General features: G+C 37.3%; 1 pseudogene; it reads left to right on the forward strand.

Annotated features, from left to right (window-relative positions):
- The window catches only part of LOC140955633 (uncharacterized), a 78,913-nt pseudogene that overhangs the window by 30,764 nt on the left and 31,316 nt on the right, over positions 1–16,833 (forward strand).

The following is a 16,833-nucleotide window of genomic DNA, read 5'->3' on the forward strand; positions in this document are numbered from 1 at the left end:
GGCGGGCTGTGAGGATGCCAATTGTCAAAACATAGAGAGTTGTCCATTCCATCTCCGAGAAACGTGCTCATCTATCGGCCGAATTCGCTAAGGATCTGAGCTTTAGAATCTTTCCCCAATGCCCAAAGAGCAGCTTCCTGCGCCTTGATTGTCCAGAAATTCCTAAAAACTCCCTGCAAGAGATTGGATCTGATCCAAGTAAGACCAGATTGAGCCATTTATGAAGTCATTGCAACAAGTTCCCAAATATGTTTCAACAAGGCAATCTTGTTCCATTCTGCTATCCCTTTTTAATGCCTAGCCCCCCTCCTTTTTGGAAGACATACCTGGATCCCAAGCCACTTAGCCCCTGGTAGTGCTCATATCTGCCTGACCAAAGAAAGGATCTCATAATTTGCTCAACATTTTCACTACTTCCCCAGGTAATAGGAATAGAAGATGCCCAATAAGACCTGGACATGGAGATAAAGACTGAGTTAAATCAGTTGTACTCGCCCTGCGAAAGAAGGAGAGTGTTCTACAGGTCAATGTCGAACTTTGGGGTAATATCGATCCTACGAGGCCCTTACAATTAACAGCCTTTTAGCGGACGAGATAAGAGGCACTCCAAATATTTAGGAAGCTCCCCCTCTCTAAACCCAAGAATACTGATAATCTGTTCCCTCTCAGCTCCTAACAAACCGCTCAAGAAAGATGTCACTTTTGTTTGGTTTGGATATATAGACCTGATAGAACCTGAAAACCTGTGAGTACATTTTTGATCATACGGATTGAAATGTACATCTCCCCGTTTCGGCTGAAATATCATTCAAGAATCGTGTCGTGCAAAGCAAAAGAACTGGGAAATACTCTGGCGTCCTTCTTGTTATACATACATCCTCCAGTGGAACACAGGACGTAAACGAGTGAAGTTTTGGTTTCCGGAGGTCGACTCATATTTGCAAACAGCCCGGCTTGGACCCAGGAATGACAGATTCTAGTATGCATGCAATTTCGGACGCTAAACAAATATGGAGATACACATGCGATCACCTTGTCTCAGCCCTCTCCCCCCTTGGAAGTAACCCGCAAGTTCACCGTTGACGTTGATTGAGAATTGACATGATGTAACACAAAACCATGATCCAATCAATGACGTGTTCTAGGGGAACCATTTTTTATCAACCGTAGCATCAAATGAAATCCACACGAACAGAGTCTATAAGCCTTCATCAGGTCTTCTACGTTTCATAGCACAACGAGCCAGGAACCCAGTGTTGTGTGATAGCCGTTTCATTAGTTCCTGAGACAAAAGAATAATTGTCGCTGATTCTCCGTCCAGAGATAAAAGCTGTTTGATACGGACCTACTAAGGATGGTAAAAACAAACTTTCATTCTCCCAGCTAGAATCTTCTGCGATGCATTTGTATATACTGTCTTACTCCGCGCAAAGATATCAGAACGAAAAATCTGTCAACCTCGTAGGATTAGCAACTTTAGGGATAAGGGAAATGGAGGTAGCATTCATTTCCTTTTAAAGCATTCTATCGAGTCTGGAAGAAGGAGCTAACAGCGTTGATTTACACTTGCCCCACTATGTCCACATTCTTTGAAGAAACCTGCGTTGAAGCGCATCTGGACCAGGAGCTTTGTTGTTTTTTTCAAACTACATAGCATGCTTAATCTCTCCTCTCTTGTTACATCTTGTGCTAGTACAACTGCCTGTTGAGTGACGACAGTTTTGTAATTAATTGCCCGATTGCATCACTTCCCTTCGTTCAGGACCCTAGGCATTTGTTTCAGACTCCTCAATACACGCTGGAAAGTATGCAATTACTTCTGAATTTGACTGCCTTGTGTCCTTCAGCGACTTCTCCCATCCTCCCTTGTAACCTGAGAGAAGCTTTATTTCCTATTCTGTCTACCATTTACTGATTGTGTGAAAGTAGCTAGTATTCCCCTGATCCCCCAAGGCTAAGCCATTAGCAATGTCCCGATTCAACATTAAGAAAATCTAGCCATGGTGCGCTTCTCTTATCCTCAAAACAACATTAGCCCCGAATCATTTGCTATCTCCAATCTCTTTTGTGATAATTCATCTACTAGTCTTATAACCTTGATTCAGACCTTGGAGCTTCAGATATAAGTCTCTATAATAGTGGTTTGGCACAAATCCGTCTCCTCATTAAAGATTTTCATCTCCCCCCAAGTCTGATACGGGTCGCTCGCCATTCCTCTCTCCTACTGATCACAATTTGATCCCACCAAATTAATGCCATACTTGCTGTAAAAACTCAATTATCACCAATTTCAGCACCTTTTTTTTGTTCAGAATAGCTATGGCAATCAAAATCCAATCTACCTTTTTCTCTCCACTCCAAATAAACCTCGGGATCGTTTTTTACCTGAAAGGTAGGAATTTTTTCAGTTTAATGGTGTCCCAAGTCGCGCCTCCATCCATTTATCTTCATAAGTGCTCATGCCAACGGAAATTCACATTCCTCCTAGCCCTGCTCGATCTCAGACCTGATTCCTTGGCTAGCTGATGAAAAATCATAGTCATCTTCACCCGCCATCTGCGTTTTCATCAACAAACTCTTCAAAATCAGATCTGACATTCCGTCCGCCATACGGACCGTATTGCCCCGTCGATCAGCCCCACTATTATGTTGCTTTATCGAATTCCACCTCATCTTTCAAGATTCCTTGGTACGTCCTAGACAACAACTTCAAGTTGCTGGGCCTATGGATCGCAATTGGAAAAGCCTACGTCAACAGTTTGTTGGGTCGCTGATTTGTTGTTTTCAGACATTCTTTGAAATCTGGCAAAATCCTGGTTAGTAGCACAAAAATATCCCTCACACACCTCTCATGTATCACACAAAAACCAAATCAAGGCTTTTCACTCTATTAAGCTCTCTACGCCTTTTACCTCAACAACCTTTCTTTTGTTTCTTTAGGAACTGAAATCAGCAAATCAAAGTCAGTAGCTTTCGCCGCACACTCTAATTATAATGTTTCAGACTCAAGAAATAAAAAAAATATACTGAAAACAAAGCAAAATGAAACTACGATTATGATTTTGCGGTAGCAACCTGCCAAATTCATGCAAAATTGCGGACGAAATGAGGGAGAGCACCAAATATAAACAAAAGCGAATTTTAGTGAAAAAAATACTTGACTTCTAGATAACCCAAATATAAGAGAATTAAAAGATTCAAACAAATCTAAACAGTATAGATCATGGTTGCTCTCAAAACTTGACGCACGCAATCTATCCTATGACGCAATATGTACGTAACAGAATTGAAACCCAGACCAACAATCCTCCAAATGACCTCAAATTCAATATTTAGTATAGAATAACTATGAAAAACACCAAAAATCAAATTTATAGCTTGTTCTCTTATGTCTATAAGGTACCCAAACCCCTTGTATGATCAGCAGTTTGTGGCAGAATTGAACCTCCATTAAAAACCTCCAGAAACGGAATATCAAACATAATCCTAAATTTAATACTGTGGGTGTGCGATTGCAATACCCTTTTTTTTTTTGGTAAGCTGACTTATGTATTAAAAGCAAATGATACAAAGAATATAATGGGCCCATACCCCCACAGATTTACAAATGAGGACAAAAACAAAAAACCAAACAATGGCTACAGGCTAGCCAACAACAAAACAAAAACTTGACCAACTAGATATCTAGGGGTACAAAAACAACCACAAAATCAAATTCAAGAGTCCCATGTTATTGACCCTCTCAAAGTCCTTTGGATTCCTTAATGTTCATCTGTTTGTTGAACATTCCTTCATCAAAACAAGCTTATCTCGCGAATGCACATTTGGATTTGATCAAAAACCAAATTCCGAAGTTTTAGCACAACTGAAGTAAACAATCTGCAAAGATTCCTTTGCATTCCGTTACTTGTAGCCAGATACAATACACTGTCTGCGAAACGCCAGTTTACCAGAAAAATTGACGAATTTTTATTCGATAACAGAATGAATTGATACGGTTCACACCAACTGTGATACCGAACCCAAATAAGGTCAGATTTCAGATTTTGGCGTAAAAAAACGCAACAGTCCAGTTTTACGCAACAATCCATAATTTCAATCCGACCGGTTGGACAATCGGCTATATATTTTAATGCGGACTCTCGTCAAAGACATATCTTACTACCGTTGGCGTTAAATGGCAGGTCCAAATTCGAGTTCGGAAGGCACCTCCAAGATTACTGTCAATCAGAGCTGCTTACGGATTTTGTTATTTTACTTTCCATTTTGGACTTGTGACTTCCTATTTTGATTAGGATTCTTTTCCTCAGGATGTGGGAGCTGGTTTTGGGGAATTTTCTAGTTCCACAAGGATCTTTAATGAGTCTGCAATATAATCTCCTAGTGGGCAAAGGATTTCATTAGATGTTTCAGAATCCTTTTCTTATAAGGATTCCTTATTCATCCTACGCTACACGCAGAAAAGAAGGGCTTGGTGGTATTTAACACTGAACAAGTTACTTATTTTTATTATTTTCTTCATGTTTGGGCTAATTAATATTTGGTGAGGTGATTCATTCTCATGTCTCATTGCGAGCACCTAATCATGGACTTACTCGACTCAAGGCCTGTTTTTGATCAGGTATGGGCTTTTTAGTTTAGGGTTTGGCCAGTTTTGAAGTGGACCTCATATAAGTTCACATAATAGTCCATTAGGGCTAATTTTTTCAAAGACTATTTAAACTCATGTAAGCCCATAATTTCGGCAACCTTGATGATTATTAATTCTGAATTTTCAGTTTTAACGTGTGAGAGTGAATTTTTGCATCTTCAGTTCTTGACCGAACTGCATCTGACTTATCCGAAGATTAACTGGAATTCGTGGCGTCATTCTACTCATTCCAATAGTGTTTGGTGCCTTGGGGCAGGTTCCATTGTGTCGCATCATATCAGACCTATTTCGGGCTTCCGGGACTCAGATCTCAATTCCACTTTGAACTTGGTTGGACTTCCTAATTTGATAGGATTCTTTCCTCCAAGGATGTGGAGGCTGGTTTGGGAATTTCCTAGTTCCACAAAGGATCTTTAATGAGTTGCAATATCCTCTCCTAGTGTGGCCAAAGGTCCATTAATGTTTCATGAATCCTTTCTTATATAGGTAGTTCCTTATTCATCCCTCGCTACACGAGAAAAGAAGGGCTGGTGGTGATTTAAATGACAAGTTAACTTATTTTTTATTTTTTCCTTTCATGTGGGCTTAATTAATAGTCTTGTTTTTCAGCTACTGATCCAAGGCTTGTTTTTGAATCAAGGTTATGGGCTTTTTAGTTTTAAGGGTTTGGGCCAGTTGTTGAGTGGACCTCTATATACAGCCACATAGAGGTCCATTAGGGTTAATTTTTCAAGAACTATTTAAACTCATGTGAAGCCATAATTTTCGGCACCCTTGATGAATTATTATTCTGAATTTTTCAAGTTTTAAACGTGTGAGAGTGCGATTCCTGCATTCTTACAGTTCTTGAAAAACGAACTGATATCTGACTATCGGAAGATTAACTGGCTTCGTGGCGTCAATTCAACTACTCATTCCAATAGTGTTGGTGCTTGGGGCACGGTTTCCAATTGTGTCGCACTCATATCAACCCTATTTTCGGCTTTCCGGGATCAGATCTCAATCCATTGGACTTGTGGACTTCCTATTTGATTAGGAATTCTTTTCCTCCAGGAATGGTGGGAAGCTGGTTTGGGATTTCCTAGTTCCCACAAGGACTCTTAATGAGTTGCAAGTATAACCTCCTAGTGTGGCAAGGATTCATTAAATGTTTCAGAACTCCTTTTCCTTATCAGGAATTCCTATCTCCTAGCTTAACGAGAAAAAGAAGGGCCTGTGGTATTTAAAATGACAAGTTACTTATTTTTTTATTATTTTCTTCATGTTGGCTTTAATTAATAAGTTTGTTTTCAGCTAGGGATCCCAAGGCTTGTTTGGATCAGGTTATGGGCTTTTAGTTTAGGGTTTTGGGCCAGTTTTTGATGACCTCATATAATCCACATAAGAGGTCCATTAGGGTTAATTTTCAAGAACTATTTAAACATGTTAAGCCATAATTTCGGCAACCTTGATGTTATTATTGAATCTTCCAGTTTTTTAAGAATTACGTGTGAGGAGTGATTCTTGCATTCTTCAGTTCTTGAACGAACTGAATCTGAACTTATCGAAGATTAACTAGCTTCGTTGGCTCATTCATTACTCATTCCAATAGTGTTGGTGCCTTGGGGCATGTTTCCCATTGTGTCGCACTCATATCAGACCTATTTCGGCTTTCCGGGATCAGATCTCAATTCCATTTGACTTGTGGACTTCCTATTGTAAGGATTCTTTTCCTCCAAGGATGTGGGAGCTGGTTTTTTGGGAATTTCCTAGTTCCACAAGGATCTTTAATGAGTTGCAATATTAATCTCCTAGTGGTGGCAAGGATTCATTAATGTTTTCAGAATCCTTTTCTATAAGGATTCTTATTCATCCTAGCTACACGAGAAAAGAAGGGCTGGTGGTATTTAATGACAAGTTACTTATTTTTTATTTTTTCTTTCATGTTTGGGCTTAATTAATAGTTTGTTTTCAGCTAGGATCCAAGGCTTGTTTGGATCAGGTTATGGGCTTTTTAGTTTAGGGTTTTGGGCCAGTTTTGAGTGGACCTCATATAAGTCCACATAAGAGGTCCATTAGGGTTAATTTTTCAAGAACTATTTAAACTCATGTAAGCCATAATTTCGGCACCTTGATGATTATTATTCTGAATTTTTCAGTTTTAACGTGTGAGAGTGATTCTTGCATTCTTCAGTTCTTGAACGAACTGAATCTGACTTATCGAAGATTAACTGGCTTCGTGGCGTCATTCTACTCATTCCAATAGTGTTGGTGCCTTGGGGCAGGTTTCCATTGTGTCGCACTCATATCAGACCTATTTCGGCTTTCCGGGATCAGATCTCAATTCCATTTGACTTGTGGACTTCCTATTTGATTAGGATTCTTTTCCTCCAAGGATGTGGGAGCTGGTTTTGGGAATTTCCTAGTTCCACAAGGATCTTTAATGAGTTGCAATATAATCTCCTAGTGTGGCAAGGATTCATTAATGTTTCAGAATCCTTTTCTTATAAGGATTCCTTATTCCTCCTAGCTACACGAGAAAAGAAGGGCTGGTGGTATTTAATGACAAGTTACTTATTTTTATTATTTTCTTTCATGTTTGGGCTTAATTTATAGTTTGTTTTCAGCTAGGATCCAAGGCTTGTTTGGATCAGGTTATGGGCTTTTTAGTTAGGGTTTTGGGCCAGTTTTGAGTGACCTCATATATAGTCCACATAAGAGGTCCATTAGGGTTAATTTTTCAAAGAACTATTTTAAAAACTCATGTAAGCCACCAATTTCGGCAGCTTTGATGATTATTATTTCTGAATTTTTCAGTTTTAACGTGTGAGAGTGATTGTTGCATTTCTTCAGTTCTTTGAACGAACTGAATCTGACTTATCGAAGATTAACTGGCTTCGTGGCGTCATTCTACTCATTCCAATAGTGTTGTGCCTTGGGGCAGGTTCCATTGTGTCGCACTCATATCAGACCTATTTCGGCTTTCCGGGATCAGATCTCAATCTTGATTGTGGGTTGCGTGACCACGTGATCACGAGGTTCGCATCAGTTGGTATCAGAGCTAGGCTCCGAAACAAGGTCATATCATTCTGTTATTTTCGTTTTTTTTTTAGTGTCCCTTTAAGTTTTTCAAGTGTTTGCATCATCTTCTTGTTCTTCGTGTCTGTGTCATCTAAGCAAAAAAAAAAAAAAAAGTTTTATATTTCATCTTGTTACTGTCTCTAATCATATCAGTTTGTTAAAAAGAAAAAAAAAATCAGAAAAGAAAATAGAGAAAAGAGTGATTAGTTGAAATTTGAAGGATCATTCAACTTTTTGCAGCAGAAACACAAATCTTGGTTGCGTGACCACGTGATCACGAGGTTCGCATCAGAATATGACCTTGTTTTGGAGCCTAGCTCTGATACCAACTGTTGTGTGATCACCGAGGTTCGCATCAGATCCTCTTTAAAACCTAAAATGGACCATTACCACGAGGCTGTAATTTTGATTTTCTTTGGTTATGAGATGATTTTTATGCATGTGCCCAAAAATCCAATCAAATAGTTGGAAAACAACCTGTTTACGCCTTTATTGGCTTGAGCAGCATACAACTTGTTCTTCTTCTGATACGAACCTCAATGATCACGTGGTCAAGCAACCCACACGCAAAGACATCAATTCTTGGAAAGCCAAGTAAATCAGGTTTGAAAATAACTTGTACCTAGGCACAAAGATAACTTGTACCTAGGCACTAACACTATTGAAAATGGAAACCCCCAACCCAACGAATATTGATTCGCGAATGAGAAGTATAAGGATGATGCCATGAAGCCAGTTGTTTTTCGATAAGTCGTTTTCAGTTCTTTTAAAGAACAAGGAAGGGAGATTATCCCACCAACACTCAAACAAGTGCAAACAAAGAAGTTCTGAGTTCGCGAAGGCACTGCAATAACTGGTCAACCTAGAGGCTGTACAAAATTTTGTTATTTACTTCCATTTGACTTGTGGACTTTCTATTTGGTTAGGATTCTTTTCCTACAAGGATGTGGCCAGCTGGTTTTTGGAAATTCATCCTAGTTCATAAGGATCTTTAATGAGTTGCAATATAATCTACAAGTATGGTAAGGACTCATTAACGTTTCAGAATCCTTTTCTCTATAAGGATTCCTTATTCAATCCTAACTACAACAAGGAAAGAAGGGTTTGGTGGTATTTTAATGACAAATTTAGTTATTCATTTTATTATTTTCTTTCATGTTGGGCTTAATTAAAACTTTTGGTTTGAGCTAGGGTCCAAGGCTTGTTTGGATTAGGTTTGGGCTTTTGAGTTTAGGGTTTTTGGTCAGTTTTGTTTGGGCTCAGTTCACCCACAAGGGTAGATCCATTAGGGTTACTTTTAAGAAATATTTAAACACATGTAACCAAATTTTCAGCAGCTTTGATGATTATTACTTCTGAATTTTTTAGTTTTAACGTGTGAGAGTGATTCTTGCATTCTTTCAGTTCTTGAACGAACTGATCTAACTTATCAAAAATCAACTGGCTTCGTAGCGTCATTCTAACTCATTCCAATAGGGTTGGTGCCTTGGGGTAGGTTTTACATTGTGTCACACTCATAATCAGACCTATTTCAGGTTTCCAGGGTCAGATCTCAATCTTGATTGTGGGTTGCATGACCAACGTGATCATGAGGTTCGCATCAATCTTCTCAATCCAAAACCATACCTTCTAATGCATTTGTTGGACCATTTTTGCCTTCTTTTCACCATCTAAACTTACCCTTTCTTTAATAGGATAAGGAATTAAGTCCATAGGAGTAAGAGTATTCTAAAACCATAAACAATTTCAAAAAGAGAAAAGTCAGTGGTAATTCAAATGCACACTCTATTAACAAGAAACTTAGTAAAAAGCAAAACATTTCAGTTTAAAGAGAAAAACTTACCCTTTCTCCCTAACTTTTCAGTTTCTTTTGAATTACAACACGTAACAATTTGTGATAAAGTCTTATTCACCACCTCAATTTGTCCATCTGTATATGAATGAACAAATTGTTAAAAATAAAAGCTTTGTTCCCAACTTTTCCCGACAAAAGTGATAAGATCAACAGGAAAGGTCAAATTCGGATTTTACAAAAATAAGTCATAATCTCAATCACTACAGTTGGATCGGGTTGAAATTTTACGTGGAGGCTCCTAACATGTTTTCATACCTTGGAGTTAAAATATCATGTCAATCGGATATTTTAACAAAGGCATCCAAACACGGGGTCAAACAGAGGCTTTACGGGTTTTGTTATTTACTTCCTTTTGACTTGCGGACTTTCTATTTGGCTAGGATTCTTTTCCTAAAAGGATGCGGCAGCTTATTTTGGGAATCTCCTAATTTCTACAAAGATCTTTAATGGGCTGCAACATAGTTTCCATAGTTGTGGCAAGGATTCATAAATGTTATTCAGAATCCTTTTCTTACAAGGATTCCTAATTCATCCTAGCTACAAAAAGGAAAGAAGATTTCATAACTAATTCTACCTTCAGATTTGATTCTCCTAGCTTATATAGGACTTCTAAAGGGCTACAAATCTGATCCTAATCATATTTAGGATATTAAATTTAGATTTATTTATTTTATTGTTATTTTTCTTCTAAGTTTAGGGTTTATTTATATTATTTAGGTTTAATTGTAAGTGGGCATCATATAAGTCCACATAAGGGGTCCATTAGGGTTTATTTTAGTTTGCAGTCACTATAAATAAGGGCATGACCAAACATGTAAGAAAGACAATTTCATATTAATATAAATTCTTGTTTGCCGCACTTTGTGTGTGTGTGTTTTGGTGAGATAATCTCTCTTCCATGGTTCTCTAAAGAACTGAAAAACGACTTATCGAAGAACAATTGTCTTCGTGGCGTCATCCTTATACTTCTCGTTCGCGAATCAATATTTCATTGGGGTAGGGGTCTCCGTTTCCAATAGTGCTGGTGGCCTTAGGTTACTAAGTTATCTTTGTGTCACACTCCTATCAAACCTGATTTACTTGGCTTTCTGGGAATTGAATGTCTTTGCGTGTGGGTTGCGGTACCACGTGATCACGAGATTCGCGATCATAAAGTTTTTCAAAAGCAAGCAAAAAAACTTAACATCATGATTAGAAACTAAACTCTTAGGAATGTCATGCAAACATTCTATTTCAAATGATTTTGTAAAGTCAGGTACAAGATAAAAAACAAGTACAAAGAATAATTTCTCGATTCCTTGCGCAGTTTCGACATATCCAAGAACACCATTTAAGATTAGCAACAATTTCTCACAACGCAACACATTAAATACTTTACACAAATGATCAAGATGCTTAGTTAAGTGCTTGCTATAGATCAGAATGCATCAAAATACATAACCACAAACTTATATATATTGCATGCAACACATGGTTCATTTAACACATAAACTGACTAGGTGTAGTTTTAAATGTTGTTTTCCACTCAATGGTTCTTTCATCCTAATATAATGGTTACCCACTTTTCAAGTCAATTTTAGAGAAAATACAGGATCCATGTAACTCATCAACAGTCACCAAGCCTGGGAATGGGATGTCTTTATACTTTACTATGTTATGTTGTTAATGGTTCAACAATCAACACACACTCCTCCATGTTCCATCCCTTTTAGGCACAAGCAGCACTGGTAGTGCGCATGGCATACTCTCACAAATGTACCTGATGCGAATCACGTGATCATTACAACCCATAATCAAGTTTTAAAAGTCCAAACTGAAGGAACACACGAAGAAGTCTGAAGCTGTCCTGCAGCCCAGACACTATTTAGTGTTCAGCCCATATCTTGAGTTCTAGAAGTCCAAATGACCTCATCTTTTTTTTGTTGGAAAGCTGAGACAATTTCCTAGAACATTCCTGAGGATTCTGGGGAAAATTATGATGTTAGCAATGACGTCTTGTTCAGACAAGAAGATAAGGATTGTCACCAAGTCAAAGATGTGGCCACCCACTCATCAATTAATTAACAAATCAATAGTTCCAAATTTTGGCCTATAAAAGGAGGCACTTACCATGTATTGAGGCATCTTGGTTTCCAGATCAAGATCATGCTCTTGCTTTCTCTCTTTTGTATTGCTTATGTTTTGCTTTCATTAATATCAAGTTTATGCACTTCATTTCCTTCCTTTACTTAGTTAACTTCTTTCTCATTTATGTTCTTATGTTGTTCATTTATGTTTCTTTCATTCATTATGTTTAGCTAAGTTAATTATGTCAAGGTGAAAAGGGTACACTAATGGTGTAAGAATAAGTATAATATAAACTTAACATGGACCTTAACGTTGGATACTAACATGTTTTATATTTGTTATCTTGTTCACTTTTAATACTTTGCTTGTTAAATGGTTAATCTAGATTTATGTTGTCTAACACATGGTACAACAAATACTTGGTACTTTCATAGCCCATTGATGTGCATCATGGGAATTATAATCCATCTCGTAAAGCTGAATCTAACATGCAAGAGGATTCAGATGGTCCAATGAAAAGAGCGAGAGCGAAACAACTACAACGGGCCTTGACGAATCAAATTGCAATGATTGAAGCTGCGTCGGAGTTAAAAATTAGCAATCAGTTTGAAATTGGTTCAAGGGTGCTTATTTGCCTACAATTGGAACTTGGAGATGGGAAAAGCCCTTAATGGTTCTTTTCATGCTGGGCTACTTGTATTTGGATTGATAATGCAAGTGAAGGAATTGATGCTGTTTACGGTCAGAACAGTAGATGGATTTGAACCCGAATTTGAAGTCATCCAATGCATGTGAAAACAAGATTTATGTAGGTAAAATTCAAGTTCAGAACGTGATCTTTCTATATTGTCCAACCATGAGTGCATTGGACTTTTGTGTCAAAAGTTATGGATGTTTTAAATTTCGTCTGCATATGTTTTAGAAATGTAAAAAAAAAACGTGTTAGTTAAATTTGTCTACTTGCTTTATTAAAAGTCTAGTTTTTAGACTTGACTTCTGTCATGTTGAATTTCACCTAACTTTGGAGGGATGTTCCAAAAGATAAATATGTATCAGAATAGAAATAAACACTTTTGGCCAAGATTTGAAAACTTAATTCAGAGAATTAAGAGTTGTTCTTCCAAATTCGTTTTTGTCAAGAACCCTACCTGACTTATCACATCTTCATCACAAAGAGTGTGGCGTCGAAATCCTAGATTGATCTTTGTGGCGTCCAGATCGACTTATCAAAGTATCATTCTAGTCTATCCTTCATCTTATTTACCTTAAATCACTACAATCCAGCCTAAATACCAAAAGAAAGACAACACAACCAGACCCATCCTTCATCCATTTTCGTTAGAATCATTGTTGCTGATTTTCAAATCATTCACGGCACATCACCCATACTGTATGGTATAACCGACACCTGAGCTATGAAAGGAACTTGATTTGTTGTTAATATAAGTTATAATCATGAATGTCTGCCAACATTTACAAGTATTAGCTTGATTCGAGTAAGATAACTAATGTAATCATGTTAACAATTTATAATCTGATTGGAACCTCCTTTAAGTGTGGTTTCCAATTGAGTAATAAGAGTTTATACTATACTTGTTTGAAGTACTATTAGTGGATCCTCTAACCTTGACATTTGTTTTTATCATTATTTAATCCTTACATTAATCTTTCAACTCAAAGTTCTCATTAATTTCTTCCTTCTCTTCTTTATTATTGTTGTTGTTGTTGTTGTTGTTGTTGTTGTTGTTGTTGTTGTTGTTGTTATTATCTGTTCATAAACTCAGTATATAGGCTGGAAACCTGTGACCTGATCTTTTAGATCATTCTCAGGTATAACAACGTCACGTACTAAGTATTATTATTATTATTATTACTATTACTAGTACTAATATTGTTATTATTATCGTTATTATTGTTATTGTTTGCGTTGTTATTTATAATTTATACAATTAACCTCTCTGTGGTTCGACCCCGGTCTTGCCGGGTTATTTATTACTTCGACACTCCTGCACTTGGAGAAGACATCAAGCTTTTAGTCGTGTCAAGTTTTTGACGCTGTTGCCGAGGAGGTAAATTCTTGTATAAATTATAATATTTAATTTATTTTCTCTTTTCACTTCTCATTTTATCTAACTTTTGTTTTCTTTGTTTTGTTTTGTTTCTTCTTCTTCTATTTTATTTTTTTCCTTTTATTCTCTTCTTACACGTGCATGAGAGTTTGGTCACGTACATTAAGTGGTCGACTTTGTAGGGTATCCTCATCATTTTCAGAAAATATGGTCGAAGAAGATAATCAATCGCTTCATAATGAGAATAACCGTATGAGAACACTTAGAGACCACATGAATCCCACAAGAACAAGTGCACCCTCATGCATAGTTTTCCCTCCTGATGCATCTCATTTTAATTTTAAGCCAGGCATTATTCAACTTTTACCATCTTTTCATGGCTTAGACTTAGAAAATCCATACTTGCATTTGAGGGAATTTGAGGAGGTCTGTAATACCTATAATGACTCAAATTGTAGCATGAACACCATTAGATTAAAGCTTTTTCCTTTTTCATTAAAAGATAAAGCTAAAACATGGCTACAAAATTTAAGATCAGGATCCATTCGTGCTTGGGATGAAATGCAACAACAATTTTTAAAGAAGTTTTTTCCATCTCACAGAACAAACTCTTTCAAAAGACAAATCATCACTTTCACTCAAAAACCAGGAGTAACATTTTACCAATGTTGGGATAGGTATCAAGATTTGCTTAATACTTGCCCTCATCATGGTTTTGAAACATGGAGATTGGTTTCACATTTTTATGAAGGTTTAACACTTAGAGATAGACAAATGGTTGAATTGATGTGCAATGTAACTTTCGAAGATAAAGACCCTAATGAAGCAATGGAGTACCTAGACTTGCTAGCCGAAAATGCTCAAAATTGGGACACCACATGTACTTATGAGGCACCAAGTAAAACTCAACCTGATGTGCATCATGGGAATTATAATCCATCTCGTAAAGCTGAATCTAATATGCTAGAGGATGAAGATGGTCCAATGACAAGAGCGAGAGCGAAACAACTACAACGGGCCTTGACGAATCAAATTGCAATGATTGAAGCTGTGTCGGAGTTAAAAATTAGCAATCAGTTTGAAATTGGTTCAAGGGTGCTTATTTGCCTACAATTGGAACTTGGAGATGGGAAAAGCCCTTAATGGTTCTTTTCATGCTGGGCTACTTGTATTTGGATTTATAATGCAAGTGAAGGAATTGATGCTGTTTACGGTCAGAACAGTAGATGGATTTGAACCCGAATTTGAAGTCATCCAATGCATGTGAAAACAAGATTTATGTAGGTAAAATTCAAGTTCAGAACGTGATCTTTCTATATTGTCCAACCATGATTGCATTGGACTTTTGTGTCAAAAGTTATGGCTGTTTTAAATTTCGTCTGCATATATTTAGAAATGTCAAAAAAAACATTTGTTAGTTAAATTTGTCTACTTGCTTTATTAAAAGTCTAGTTTTTAGACTTGACTTCTGTCATGTTGAATTCACCTAACTTTGGAGGGATGTTCCAAAGATAAATATGTATCAGAATATGAAATAAACACTTTTGGCCAAGATTTGAAAACTTAATTTAGAGGATTAAGAGTTGTTCTTCCAAATTCGTTTTGTGAAGAACCCTACCTGACTTATCACTCTTCAATCACAAAGAGTGTGGCGTCGAAATCCTAGATTGATCTTTGTGGCGTCCAGATCGACTTATCAAAGTATCATTCTAGTCTATCCTCCATCTTATTTACCTTAAATCACTACAATCCAGCTTAAATACCAAAAGAAAGACAACACAACCAGACCCATACTTCATCCATTTTTGTTAGAATCATTGTTGCCGATTTTCAAATCATTCACGGCACATCACAACCTCATACATCTAGTGGAGGTATGCACAACCTTAGGGAAGATCATGACCTCCAAGCCAAGTTTGCATCTTTAGCTAGAAAAGTCGAAGCACTTGAATTGAAAAGGAGTGGTCAATTAAAATCTGTTTAAGACATTGTGTGTCAAATCTGTGAAACTAAGGAACACTCAACAAATGATTGTCCAACTTTGCCTTCTTTTAAGGAATGCCTCCATGAACAAGCCCATGCTTTAAACAGTTTCCAAAGACCCAACCATAACCCATACTCCCAAACGTATAATCCTGGTTGGAGAAATCACCCAAATTTCAGTTGGAAGAGTGATAGCAACAATGCACAAACTTCACAGCCATCGTTTCAAGCACACCATAATTTTCAAAATTCTCATGGATATGCACCTCCTTATGCTCCACCTCCTAGAAGAAATTTTGAGGAAACATTGCATGCATTCATTGAAAAGCAGGAGACAATCAACACTTAACTTGCTCAAAGCATGATAGATTTTAAAGATGCTCTTGCAAAATTAATATCTGCTCTCAGTTTCCAAGAGAAAGGTAAGTTTCCATCTCAACCACAGCAAAATCCAAAAGGGCAATACAATGCAAATGCGAGTAGTTCTGGAAGCCAACATATGGATCAAGTCAAATCAGTCATCACTCTTCGTAGTGGTAAGGTTATTGAAAAACCCATTCTTGAACCTTGTGAGAAAGATGATGAGTCTATCTCTAAGGGTAAGAAAGGGGTTGATACGGTTCAGCCCTATGATACGACCCAAGTAAGGTCAGATTCGGATTTTGGCGTAAAAAGCGCAACAGGTTTACGGCAATAGTCATAATTCTCAATCCGACAGTTGGATCGGGCTATATATTTATGTGGACTCTCCAGACATATCTTACTACCTTGGGTTAAAATTGCAGGTCAATCGGAGTTCGGGAAGGCACCCAATACTGGTCAACAGAGGCTGTACGGATTTTGTTATTTACTTCCATTTGACTTGTGGACTTCCTATTTGATTAGGATTGTTTTCCTCCAAGGATGTGGGGAGCTGGTTTTGGGAATTTCCGAGTTCCACAAGGATTCTTATCCAATGAGTTGCAATATAATCTCCTAGTGTGGCAAGGATTCATTAATGTTTTCAGAATCCTTTTCTTATAAGGATTCCTTATTCATCCTAGTGACACAAGGAAGAGAAGGGCTGGTGGTATTTAATGACAAGTTACTTATTTTTATTATTTTCTTTTCATGTTTGGGCTTAATTAAATAGTTTGTTTTCAGATAGG

This window comes from Populus alba, chromosome 5, assembly GCF_005239225.2.
Source record: "Populus alba chromosome 5, ASM523922v2, whole genome shotgun sequence".
NCBI classification, from domain to species: domain Eukaryota; kingdom Viridiplantae; phylum Streptophyta; class Magnoliopsida; order Malpighiales; family Salicaceae; genus Populus; species Populus alba.